Consider the following 15246-nt stretch of genomic DNA (forward strand, 5'->3'; position numbering starts at 1 on the left):
TATTCTAAGAAAATATTAATTTTGTAATCAATAATATTATATTAATAAATAATAAATTTAATATAATTATATTAAATAAAATAAAATAATGTTTCATTTTATATTTACTCTTCTTTTTATTAAATTTACTATAATTATATTTAATAAATATTTAAATAATATTATTAATTTAACTAAATAATAATTGGGTTTGATTCTAAGTTTAATTTACTTTAAAATAATATTATTTTACTAATAGAGAATTAGTAATATTACTATATACCATCTTTATTTGAAAATATAATATTATTATATTTATTTAAAAAGAATAGTATTATATTTATTTAATATTAATAATTAATACTAATAAATAGTTTATTCTAAGAAAATATTAATTTCATACTATGTTAATAGTAAAAATATTTCATTTATATTGCCCTTATCAATAATTTTTAATTTATATAATTAAAATTAAAATTAATAAAAAATTGTGATGTTCATAATTGAGAATATTAATAATTATTATAAATTTACAAATATAATAAAATAAATGTTTATTCACTAAATATATATTTTTATTAACTTTGTAATTAAAAACTATAATTCTTTAAATAAGGATAAAATTGTAATTTGAAACTATTTACTCTCAATCCAAGACAAAGTAAACACATAAATTGGATTCTGATCTCCATTCCATGCTTCCATTTTAGTGCAAGTAAACAACATACTCTCACTCCCACTCTACACTCTCAATCTTAGGATTCCCACTCTACACTCTCAATCTTAGGATTCCCACTCCTCAGGATTCTCACTCCAATCCAAAAAGTAAACATTATCTAAGTGTGTCCAGTATTACTTTTTAATGACTATTTTATATTTTGTAATAATAAAATTAAGAAAAATACATTTTAATGATAAGAAAAGTGGAGAACACAAAATTGACATTCTCTACTTTTAGCAAAGAACTGTTCTCCACTTTTAAAGTCTTATAAAGAAATTTTAAAAGAAAAAGAAGTATATAAATGATCTGTCTACTACTCGAAATGCACACCACAATTTACCAAATCTCATCTCTTTGTCTTTCTCTGATTTCATAAACTGAACTCTTATTACAATCTCATGTTACATAAATTTCTTTTAAGTGGTTGATAAAACTTTCACACAAATTTTACTCCACTGTTTACCAATTTTCGATCCATCACAATCATTTTTAGCATGCATCCAATCAATTAAACACAAAGAAATATTGCTAGAATAGGGTACTTGAAAAAAATATATAGGGATACTATCATTCGTATACCCTATAAATGCTATGTTATCAAAAATACTACAATACTTTGAGGGTGTATCAATCGTCCACCCTAAATTTACAAAAACTATCTACCGACCACCAAACCGTTAGTTGCCGTTTGAAAGTTAACGGAATTATAGTGAATTGACGATTTTACCCTTGAAAAATATCACTCGTATACCCTTAAATTCTTTTATTATCACTTGTATACCCTTAAATTATCACTTGTATCATATGAAAAGATCAAATTACCCCTCTGGTGTTATCCTATTTAAACAGCAAGTAATGATTTGGTGGACGGTAGATACATTTTGTCAACTTAGGGTGGACAATTGATACACCCTCAAAGTGTTGTATTATTTTTAATAACAAAGTATCTATATGGTATACGAATGATAATTTCCCAAATATATATTAAGCATCCCAAACATCTAAAATCAAGAAGTTTCTCAAACAGAATTGCTAAAATACATAATGATTGCAACAAATGTAGTCCACTTTTCAACGGCCAGAGAAATTGACAAGAAGTTAGAAAAGCTCAAATCCATAAAAATGAAATAGAAAGACATTTCCACACAAATGTTCCATTATGACAGCATGAACCACACACCAAACCAGAGGATACACTTTTAATAAGCACCTCAAAATGAATCAGTTGTTTATGCATTTGAAACCACCACAATCATTGATGGATCCAGAAATTTAGTTTAGAGGATGCTTATGTAAATTAGTAAATACAATTAAAAAATTCTTGAGAGATGACGACGATGGTGAAATGTTTTTAGTAGTGGCATCAAATTCTATTAAGGATTAGGGACTTTGCGTGATTTTGTATAAAAAGTTAAAGTTTTTCATCCAAATTAAACTAGAATTAAAGAATAAGACTCATCCGAATTAAGAATAAGTTTTCTTTCTCGGTGACGAAAGGAAATGAGAAAAAGAGAGATATTAAAAGTTTAAGGAAATAAAAACGTTAAACATAAATAGATACAAATAATGACCGACATAGAGAAATTAAATATAAGAATGATTTCTACTATAAATAAAAAGTTAGTTTTGTGTAAATATACCATGACATAATCACCCACTTTATACGACTTGAACCTTTCATGCTTGTTAGTCATGGCCTTATATTTTGCGGTAGATCCTTGCAGCTTCTTTTGACCTCTCCATATACGTTGATCACATTATCGATTAGATGATCAACAATGATGCTCATTCCAGGTGGTTTTGGTAAATGAACCAAATTTAAAGTGTGCAATGGAGAATGAATGTAAACAACTTCAAATGGAGATTTACCAGTAGAATGATTAGGCATATTGTTGTTGGTAAATTTAGCTTGCGATAAAACATTCTCCCATTGTCTTGGGTTTTCTTTAATCAAACATCACAAGATATTACCCAGTGTGCGATTAATAACTTCAGTCTGTCCATTTGTTTAGGAATGTCAAGTGTTACTAAATTATAAAGTTATATCAAGTCTTTTCAATAAAGTACGCAAACAATGACTAAGAAATTTGTTATTGTAATAAGAAACTCTCGTCTTTGGCAACCCATGTACACTGATAACTTCTTGAAAAAAAAAAATAGTTGAGCAATACAGGTAGCGTCTGAAGTTTTCTTGTATGGACTAAAATAAGCCATTTTAGAAAAACGATCTACTACAACAAAGATTGAATTCGAAGCTTTCTGTGTTCGTGGTAATCCCGAAATGAAATCCATAGACAAGTCTTCTCAAGGTGCATTAAAAATAGGAAGTGGCATTTATAACTTGGTATTTTGAATTTTTCCTTTTGCAGTCTAACACCTATAACAACGTTTGACAAATTTCTAGACATCAAGTTTGAGATATTGCTAGAACTATTGAGTTTCTACTGAGGAAATGGTTTTGTCTCGTCCCATATGACCTCCTAATCCTCCAGCATGTAGCTCTTGAATGATGTCTTCTCTTAGTGATCTTTGTGGAATGCATAGACAATCTTCAAAAAATTAAAATCCATCATGTATTTGATGTTTAATTGCAACTCCACTAGTGTACTTCAGCCACTATTCATTGAAATTCTCATCATCTACATATATTAACTAGTTTAGTTTTGTTACCAGAAAGTCGTGAGGGAATCGATTAGAGGTGGCAAAAATACCCGCCTGGTCCGGACCCGGACCCGGACCATACCCGGGCGTTGTGGGCCGGGTAATACCCGGCCCGGGTATGAACCCGGGTCGGTCTTGGGCATCACATGATAAACCCGGAACCCGGATTTTATTAAAAAAAATTATAAAATATATATTATTTTAAATATTTTATATTTATTTGACTTATTTATTATACATATATAATGTTTTAAACACTTAAAGTTTATATTGTCATGTCAAATTTTATTGAAATAAATTTAAAACTTATAAAATTACCAAAAAATAAAAAATATACACACATAAAATATTAAAAATTATAAAATTCGGGTACCCGGATTAAAACCCGGCCCGGACCGGGACCCGGACCGGTTGCATCCGGGCAGGGTCCGGTCATGGCAATACCCGGACCCGGCCCGGGGTTTTGCCATCTCTAGAATCGATGGACATTATATGTTGCCCCTTGATATTTACAATGCGTATTCGACATCTTCTTATACTTAGCCACACGGTTTGTAATGTCTTTTCTCAAACTCTCAATGGTCATCTTGAAAGAAGAGCATCCCCATGGATATTCATTAAACTCATTAAAATTATCCACAAGGAGTACATTAGTTTCATTTATATAATTTTTATTCTCCTTTCCAAGTAATATCGACTTTACAAAGTATGACATGGCAAGTCTATTATGTCATCATTTGAATTAGCATTCACAAACTTTTCACGAATTTATTTTGTTATGATTGCACAATTTCCATCTAAGAACTCATCAACTATTCTCTCACCATCGTTACTATTTTCAGTATTGGGCTCATATAATGGATTGCAATTCAATCATGTTACCAAGGCAAACTCCTCCATTAAGAGTCAAATATTTTTCTGTCCAATCCTAAACAACATTGTCTTCTCACCTAATTTTACTTCTCTCAATAGTATGTTGTAGAGTAACTAAGAAGAAAACTTCAACTCTTTGGCATTAAAAAAATGACCGAAATAAGAACGTCTGAATATATTGGCCTGCTCCTCACATAGTTGTTTTTAATGTCTTCAACTGCATCTATTGATGATCGGTTAGAAATCTTTGCTTTAAAATAATCAGATTCCTTGATTTTCGATTCCATCTACATAAACACAAAAATGTTTGAATTATAATATAAATACACCTAAAAAGTTGCATAATAATATATTCTAAACCAATTAGAAAAATTACACAACACACCAGTTCAATATAGTTTTCATTACTCGACTATAGCCAAGTATATACAAAGCAAATGATTCAACTTATGTACAATGATTTCAAGAAAAAATTTGTATAATCTCTTCTTGGCTGCACAATACAAAGAAAGAAAATGCAATTTTTAATCTATAATTAAATAGAAATGTGAAATCAAACATGTAATAAAGTTCTATATTATTTGGACAAAGTTGAAGTTTCGTGTCCTTTGTCTTAGTAAGAATTACATATTACAAATTATAGGTTCCTTTTTTTTTTTTCTTTCAGTTTGGAGCAACTAGAGGTGGCCAACGGGCTGTGCCGGCCCAAGCCCATCAAAGGTAGCCCACGCGTGCTTGTGCTCGTACCATGTCGTGCCCACTATGCGTTTCGTGTCGTGTCATGCCTAATTTCTTTTACTTAGGCCCGACTCGGCACACGTGCTGTGCCCATTTGTGCCATGCCCACACGTGTCATGCCATGCCTAGGAAAAAAACCCGACTAAACTTTTTTTTATTATTTTTTTAAAAGCGCATGCCAAGTTGTTATCTTATTTTTTTCAAGCCTTTGTACTTTTTTGGATTCATGTGTCTTTATTAAAATTTAATATAATCAATATTCAAAACTCAAGTCCATATTAAATAATAATAAATTAATAATAATAAGTGAATGTAATATTAGTTGCTAAGTTTGATTATATGGTATTAGAATTCTTTTTTAGTACTTAACAACAACAAAAATAATAATTTTTTAAGGGTTAACTTAATTGTTAACTTGGAATTACATAGAGTCATATATCATAGTTTATAATAATATTAATACATATTTATAAAATCATGATATTTATAATTTTATTTATTAAAATTATGATATCAATTATTTATTTAATAAATTATAAACATAAATCAATTATAATTTTTTTGAAACTAAGAATTAAAAATAAATAAAAAACTTGAACTAATAAAATATATTAAAAGATTCAATTTCAAGTTATTTATAAAATCATAAAATTTTAAGTTTACTTTCATTAAAAAATGAAACGTGCTTCTTGCGTGCTTTTTCGCGTGTCGTGCTTTGACCTATCTTTAATCCTGCTGTGCTTTTAAGACTCACGTGCCTAAAATTCTAAACCCGGCCTAGCCCACGTGCGTGTCGTGCCTTGCCGCGTGCTCTACCGTAACATGCTCGTACCGTGCCGTGTTGTACGGACACTGCCATGCTTCGTGCCATTCAACCCACTGGCCACCTCTAGGAGCAACCATATCAATAAAGGAGATCAAGAAACTGATCTTAAAAAACAAAACCAAATCTGAACAGCCCATAGAAATATAATTCCAAAACCAAACTTGAAAACAACTTCATTCCATGAATCAAACAACAACCAATTCATGCTAGCTCCATTTGATTAGTAAAAGAACAAAATCAATAATCTTTTAAAGCTTCCAATAAAAAACAAGATAAGCTGGAAGTAAAGTTATTTCTTAAGGGTACTAAAAACCAAAGGCAGAAATCTAACAACAATTTTATATTCACAACAAAGAAACAAAAGGCAATCACACTCTCTAATGAACACAAAAACAGAAGCAAAATAAACATAATCTTATATATCATAAGTGAGAAAATAAGAAAACCGAAGTTGTATAATTATGTATCCATTTACAGCATCATTGACACAAAACCTAATTGTTTTCTCTCCATTAAAGTAATGGGTTGTGATTTTATGAATGATTTTTAATAGTAGAGTAAAAACGGTTGATGGAGTGGCTGAAACAAGAACCAAAAGGGTAAATGAAGAAAACCCAAATCAGCACATGATGTGATTTATTGAGATTGCTCAATATTCATATAATACAATTGATGTTAAGTTTCTAAAACTCAACTAAAGGGCATATGTAGAGATGCAGAAAGAGACAACAACTAAATAGATGGATGAACAAGAAGCAAAGCTTGCACATGTAGAGTAATTAATTATATAAAAGAAGAGGAAAGAGAATTGTTCTCATTGAAACTCTCTAAAAGCTTCTGTGATAGCTGTAGACTCAATCCTACCTTTTCAAATTATACATACAAATTAAATAGATGATTAATTAAACTAATAATGGCATATAAAAAGAACAACTTAAATCAAATTGAAAGACATATGATCCAATCAAGAAGCCTATTAAATTGAGAATCAGCTTCACAAAACACAACATTCACCAACACAATTGCTCATTTATCTTATGGGTTTAATCAAAAAGTCACTAAATTACAAAGTGAATAGAGATCAACAATCAAATAAGATCCAAAATAATTATTTAATAAATGATTTTAGAATATTCAGTTTGCAGTTGCAAGATTTATATGATCAAAACACATATCAAATTCTAACCAAATAACCATCAAATAAAGCTACTTAACATGAGAAATCAAAGTAATTTGGCAACAATTCTTACTTTAATCAGAAAGTAAACCTTTCATTGCTCACAACACATTAAATACATTTTGCACTTCAATTGGTAATGAATCAGGCCAAATAGCACATGATTTCTCTTCTAAGCCAAATTTGGCTAGGGAGTGGGCATTAGCATTACAATTTCTAGGTACATACTGAAAAATATTCTTATGAAACTTCTTTCTTTGCTTTTGGATCTCTGCAATTACCCAAAAAAATTATGTTCTGCTGTTGTTAACCGAATTTACCACCTCCATACAATCTAACTCTATTGTACATGAGGTAATGGCTGCTTTTTTTGCCACCTGGATGCCCACTAAACAGCTTCTGCCTCAGCAAAACTTACACTTTCGTTAAAAAGAGACTGATAAAAACCAACTGCAACCACCTTGCCAAAAGAGTTTCTTACTACAGCTCCCAAACATGCTCTATGATTCTTGCTGCTTATGGTTGCGTCAACATTAATCTTAAACATGTTCTGAGGAGGGGGTCTAGTATTGCATTTTCTCTCTTCTAGAATTGTTAATATGCGATGCATCAGGGTTCCTTACTCTTTAGTAAGCAGCATAATTGATTCAGCCTTTGGCGCTGCCTCATCTGGAGTAATCTTTTTTCCCTAAAATATGGATTTGTTTTTAGAGAACCACACCACCCAGCAGTAGGCTATCCACAGTTCAAGATCATTTTTCTTAAGTCTTGTTGCCAATTCTTGGAAATTGCTGAGCATGTCCCAATTTTGGAGATTCAAGCTTTGTAGAGTGCAAGGGCCTGGAAGCCATATTCTCTTCGCTGCTTTACATGCTAAAAGAGCATGGCTAATAGTTTCGACACTTTTTTTACAACTTTGACAGATTGGCTCTTGCAGCACCTTTCTTTTCCAGAGGTTCTCTGCTATGGGTGTTGTGCAAATTTTAATGTACTCGCAAGCACACGAATCTATTGTAGTATAGATCAATGGTGACGGGTGTCGATTCCACGAGGAGGTGAATTTTAATTATGTGTAGAATTAATTTTGTAAATGAGTGGTTGGATTTATGGTGGAAGTGATTTGGAATATGCTAAAACTTAAATTAAAATGGCGAGAATAAATTCTAAAATTGGAATTGCAATGGAGAGAATGAATTGTAGAGAAAATCTATTAAATTGACATACTTGGGTATCTGGATCCGTATCAACATGCATCATGGGCTAAATAATCCGTATTAATGCCAATTAAATCATGAGGGGGGAATCCACACCTTATGAACCACGCTCTAATTAATATGGTGCTAAGGGCTTATCGTGCCAAATAATAATAACCTTGTACTAGAGGGCCGGTGAAACCAAGGCGGTACTAGACAAGATTAGTATTATTTGTCGACGAGAAGTCAAAACATCCACAAAAACTAGAGGGGAAGAGAAAATAAATTTACCAAATTAAGCCCATGACACATGTTGAGACTTCACCTTCAACCCAAGCTTGAAAGAAAATTAGCCACTCATAATTGAACTAGGGGCAAAATGAGAATTTATTAAAATACGAATAAAATACAAGATGGAGAGGGAATTACAGAAAACAGAGTCCAAAAATAGATTCAGAGATATCAAATTAGGGGGGAGAGGCCCCCTTTTTATAGATACATGGAGTAAATCATGGCCATCGGATTAAAAACAGTTTGGACGCTCAGGATTGCGCCACGTCATCAGTCAACAGTCCACGGTTTGACCACGCGGATGAACAGTAACACGGTTTGACCCGGATGAACAGTAACGCGGTTTGGTTGAAAATAATCCTGTGTGATGCACGCACCGTACGTGAGATTTTTCGTCCACTGATATGCTGCCATGTCACCATCAACAGTACATAAGAATTTTAGTCCAACAGGATCGTGACACCTCATCAGTCAATGCCACATCATCGGTCAATGCCACGTCATCATCCGTCTATGTGAACAGTAACGTATACAGTACCGTACAAGTGAATAGTACCGTACATGTGAATAGTGCCATTTTTCCTCTTATGCTCCTCCTAAGGTTTTTGACCGTCCTGAGTTCAAAAATGATGTCCGTTTTGCCGTCTGATTTCTCCTTTATTGTGAAATGACTATAATGCCCCTAAAATACATAAAATACTTAATTAAAATAAAACACATGTAATTAAATCACAAGAAGGTTAAATACATAAAAGTAAGGGTTGTTAGTAAGACTTGAAATGTAAAATGACGGTTTTCTCCTTTATAAATATGCATTTTCTAACACTCAACAATGGGCAGCAAGTCCTTTAAGGCTCTCCACATAAAAATCTTGATCTTCTCAGGGAGCTCAAGGGATCACAAAGCATTCCATTGATTTGAATTAATTCTTGAGCTACTGAAGCTCTCTGGAAATTTAATCTTAAGTGCCAGTTGATACTCGCTTTTAACCAAGTATTCCCCTCTTCTGTCAAAATGCCACAAGGGTACATCTTTTGACTGATCTCTTGGTAAGAGAATTTTAAAAATCACCTATGCATCTTCCTGGAGAAAATGTTGGTTCAACTTTTCTTCATCCCATTGGTTCTCTTCATTGATAAAATCTGCTACAACTGAATTCTCAGACAAAATTGATGGAGAAAAAAGGCTTAAAGGTGTTTGGCCTTGGTAACTAGTTATCATTATACACTGAAGTCTTTTTCCCATTCCCTATCCGCCACCTAATTCCTCTTCTAATTACTTTCCTACCCCATAAAATAATTCTCCATATAAATGATGGATTGGAACCTGCTTCTGCCCTAAAAAAAACTAAAGTTTCTGAAATATCAAGCCTGTAGAACCCTTGAGACTAGAGAGTTGAGAACCTAGAGGAGCCTCCATCCTTGCTTCGCAACTAGAGCTTGATTGAAGCTAGCGAAGTCTTTAAACACCATCCCTCCCTTGCTTTTTGCATGGCTTAACCGTTCCCACATTGCCCAATGAATTCTATGTTTATTTTCCTTCGATCCCCACCTCTCCACCAAAATTTCGCTATAGCCCTTTGTATGTCATCACACAGGCCCCTTAGAAGATGAAGACACTCATTGTGTAGGTTGGAATTACTTGGGCTACAGTTTTGATAAGAACTTCTCTACCACCACTGGAAAACATCTTATGCTGCCAATTTGAGATTTTATTGAGCGCCTTGAGTTTAACATCGTTAAAAAAACTTGTCTTCTTTCTTCCAATCATTTGAGGTAGCGCTAGATACTTCTCATACTTGGAGACCACTTTGAGATTAAATATACCCCTGATTGCTATAATTTGAGCTTTAGAGATTTTACCACTGAAAAACATACAAGATCTCTCCAAGTTGAAAAGCTGGCCTGATGCTTATGTATAACAATAAAAAATCTCCTTTAAGTGCTTACATTCAGTCACTGATGCTTGCATAAAAATGAGGCTGTCATCTGCAAATAGTAGATGAGATATTGAAACATCCTTAGTAAACCTCAATCATCTAATCCTCTGCCTCTCTTCAGCCATTGCTAGCAAATTTGAGAATATCTAGGCACAAATTATAAAAAGGTATGGGGACAAGGGGCATCATTGTTTAATACCTCTCTCCTGCTGAATTTGACTTTTTGGTACCTCATTATAATTACTGAGAAGGAGGTAGTAGTGATACACCTCATTATCAAGTCCACCTAATTGACTGAAAATCCCATCTTCAGAAAGTGCCATTCAATTATGTTGTATGCTTTGCTAATGTCCAACTTGAGCGCCACCAATCCCTTTTTCTTACTTTGATGTGCCTAATTTTGTGGAGGCATTCATAACCAATAATGACATTATCCGTAATGAGCCTATTGGGTATGAATGCGTTTTGAGTTGGGGAAATGATTTGAGAAATGATAATCTTCATTCTATTTGCCAGTATCTTAGCAACAATCTTGTACACTACGTTGCAAAGGCTTATAGGCCTATAATCCGTCACATTTTTTGGCTTAGAAATCTTTGGAACTAAGGCTAAATAAATATGATTGATCAGAGTTGGGTTACCTTGCTCGTTCAGAATGAGTAAGCATGTTGTAACTACTCCCTCGCGAACTGATTGCCAGTGTTTCTAGAAGAAAACGGTTGGCAAGCCATCTAGTCCCGAGGCCTTTGTAGGGCACATTTGAGATAGAGCAATAGCAATTTCCTCTAGAGTGAAAGGATCTTCGAGCTGGCCATTTGTTTCCTCAGTGAAATTTCGAGATAAACCTTGCTAAGTTATTTCCATTTAAGTCTGAGTTGGGCTAGAAAAAGTGAACAACTTTTGGAAGTATCCACAAAACTCCCTTTCTATATATCATCTCTCTTTGTTTTCCAAACCCCATTCTTATCTTATACTTCCCAAATTTTATTCTTTCTCTTCTAAGCCAATGCCTTGGAGTGGAAGTACTTCGTATTTTTATCTCATTCTCTTAGCCAATTCGCTCTCGATCTTTGTTTCTAATAAATTTCTTCTTCAAGCAGCATGTTGTTTATTTGACTCTCGATCTTTCTTATTTCTTCTCCATTACCCAGCCTTGCAGTGTTATGTTTAAGGTTTTTCCATTGCTGAATTAACTTGTCATATTTTCTTTGTCTGCTGTCAAACTCATCTTTACTCCAGAACTTGAGCTGAATTAAAGTACTTTTTGCTGCCCTCTGGAAGCATGCACTGGGTTCTCCCACCCTTTAATACAATAGCTTTTCCACTCATCTTTAACTACGCTATTACAGATTTTGTACGAACTCCACATATCCTCGTAGTGGTCTCGGGAAAAGGATCTGCTTACATACTTTGACCCCGCACCTCTCTCTTTCACCTCTAAAATAATCGGGCAATGATCAGATACCCAATTAGCAAGGTTTGTTGTTGTAGTATCATGGAATTTACTTCTCCAATTTTTGCTATACAAGAATCTGTCAAGCCTTTCTTCAATAAAGTGAGGTCCATATCTCCTATTTGACCATGTAAATGAAGACCCCTTATATCATATATCTACCAGGTTACAAGTTTGTACAGCCTCTCTAAAGTCAACTACTATATTTAAGTTTTGATTGCTCCCCCTGTGCTTCTCATGCATGTGCATACTTCCATTAAAGTCACCAAAGCAACACCAAGGATAGGAAGAAAGATTTGCTAACATTTTCAGGAGAGTCCAAGTATGCTACTTTTGGATGGATTCTGGATGGCCATAGATCCCCTTACATCCCCATACCAATCCATTTTCATTGTGCACCACTGCATCTATATGATGGGAGCTATAAGAACTGATGTTGACTTCTACTGCCGAGCTCCAAAACCAAGCTAGTCCTCCTCCTATTTCAATTCTATCTATGGCAAAGCAATTCTTGAAATTGAAACTCCTACACACCAAGTTAACATGTTGAGCCGCCATCTTTATTTTACAGCAGAAAAAGATTTAGGGCCGATGCAGGTGGAGAATTTTTTTTATTGCTAGACGCGTTCGAGGCTTCTCCAAACCTCGAACGTTCCAACTTAAGATCTTCATGACTGCCGGCGGGGCTGGCCACCAGCTCCCGCTGATAAATCTTCCTTCATTACCTCCAATCCCTCCTTTGCATCTTGCTCTTTATCAACTAGTTTCAGTTGTCTAGTTGCTTGTAAAGCCCTTTTGAGCTTATGATTGAGCGTTTGTTTTAATGGGCTTAATTGGTTGTATTTTGGAGATTGCCTTAATGAGCTCAGTATTCTTTTCTTTTTTCTTTCTGGACTGGACTGGACCAACTAACCTCATTGTTGGGCCTTTTGATATTGGTTGGCCCGATTGCACTCCCTCCTACCATCTTCGTGTTTCTAGCTTGTGACTTCCACTTCTTACTTTTGGGCTTCGCTTTTGCTCTATTTGGCCCATTAACTACCTCTTCTTCGTCTGAATTATTAAGCATTTCTTAAGCCTTTTTTCCTTTAACCAGTTCCCGTAACTGTTCATTTCATTCAGGGCTCTTATTTTCCCTCTAAATCTCATTTACTGCCTTCACACTTTTGCTTCTCACTTGATTTTCATTTTGAGCTGCCTTGTCCTGCTCCTTGGTTTTCTCGTTGATCTTGCATTGATAATCTTCTTGCAGATTTTCCAGCTCTGAAGTCTTCAGCATTAATTACTCTATGTCAGCCCCTGATTTGTGACTTGTATCCACTGGTTCTCCAGTGTACTCTCCCTCTGTACCCTCTTTACCCTTATATGGTCTGTGTTTTCCAAGCGGGCTGTGTTGGTTTTGGTGTGATTTTGGGTTGCTTGCTATTGTGACATTAGCTTTTGATTGAAATAGTTCTCGATTAACTCCTCACTGTTCCAATTTTGTTTTGCCCTTTTAGCTTGTGTAGCTGTCCTCATCCATCCACCATAAAGGCAAATCTTTTTTCTATTGACCTTTGTATTTTAAGCATTCTCTATATTGATGGCCGATATGCGCACAACAAAAATAAAAAAATCTGGTAATTTTTCATACAGAATTGGCATTGGGATTTTAGCCCTATCTTGTTGCAAGAATACAACTTTTTTTAGAGGCTTTGTGATGTCTATGGATATTCGGACTCGAACAAACTGCCCTATGCATAAACCATTTTCATTCATTTCTACTTCCTTTACCAGACCAATCCTCTCCCCCAACTTTTGTATGACCTCTCTATTCATACACATTATGGGTATATTATGGATCTGCACCCAGAATATTATATGAGTGAAAGACTGATCTTTAATATCTCTAATACTTGCTGGTTTTGTTAGCAATATCAGAGCCTTATCAAAATGCCATGGTCCCCCCCATAAGGATCCTTTTCTTTTCTTCTTCAGAAGCAAATTTAAACAGGAAAATATTATTCCCTATACTTTCAATCTTTACCTCTTTGATCGTTCTCCAAGCTTGTTGCAGTGTTGTCTTCAAACCCTCTCTATTAATGCTCTTGTAAGCAGCACCTTTCCAACAAGGCAATGAGCAACCATTTTCTCTCCATGTATCTTTATTCTTCCCATGAAAGTAACTATATCTTCTTCCTCTTCCTTTAAGTGAACTGCCTGACACTTGCGAATCAATTCCTCAGCATCCATAATTACTAAGCTCCCAATAATAAAACTCCTCTACCTACCCTTTACCTCTCCTAGCCAATCTCAGGATGAAACAAATAAAAAGAAACCAAACACCTAGGGGTGTCAAAAAAGCCCGCCCGGACCAGACCCGGCCAATCCGGTACGGGCAAAACCCAGACCGCATGCACATAAAAACCGGACCCGGGTTTGAAATTCTCAAACCCGGACATTTCCGGGCCCGGGCTCGGGTTCAACACCAAAAACTCGGAACCCGGACCGGACCCGATTTTTTAATAAATTAAAAAATATATATATAAATATATAATTATGAATTTATGATATGTTGGATATTATTTAAATTTATTGTGTGATTATTGTGTTGTTGAATTTAATTTATTTATTTTATATATAGATTGAATGAGTTTAAGTTAGAAATGGGATGAATGTAGGTATTAGAAAGTAGATTGAAATAATTTTAATTTATCATTTGTGCAAAATTTGCATTGTTAGTGTGTTATATATTTGTATTTGACTATTTTCTTTTTTAAAGTTTGAGATTGAATGAGTTTATTTGATTATTTTCTTTTTTTTAAATTTGCATTGTTAGAAAAATGAAAGAAAAAATTGAAGAAAAAAAATTGAAGTTATCACATGTGGGTTTAGAAAGCCCGGATCAAAACTCAGACCCGAAAAAATCGGGTTTTAACCCTGGTCCGATCTTGTATTTCTCTCATCCAGTCCGATCCCGGACAACACCAAAATCCGGACTGACCCGCATTTTGCCAAGCCTACAAACACCCAACCATTGGGTGACTAAAGATAAGCCACAAAGGCTTTCAATCTTCTTTCATTCTAATAATTTTTTAAGAGAAAAAAGTACTATAAAAGAAAGATTCAAGCATAAAGACTTAAAATTAAAACGAAGTACACCTCGTTAATGGCAAGCATTTGACCATTTCTTTTCTTAACCTTTCACATCTTTCTAAGAAAGTACCTGATGAAAACCAAACAATTGGAGAAACCCACAAATATACCAGCTAAACCGATCTCACTCCAGTCATTCAATAAAGATGGTTGAATCCTAGAATATGAACAAAGTCACTCACCAGAACTTGGACTAGGCCCAAGCCTCATTTGTGGCCCACAACTTCATCCCGTAAATCTTAGGATGCTCATCGAACTCA

Source organism: Citrus sinensis, chromosome 3 (assembly GCF_022201045.2).
Source record: "Citrus sinensis cultivar Valencia sweet orange chromosome 3, DVS_A1.0, whole genome shotgun sequence".
NCBI lineage: Eukaryota > Viridiplantae > Streptophyta > Magnoliopsida > Sapindales > Rutaceae > Citrus > Citrus sinensis.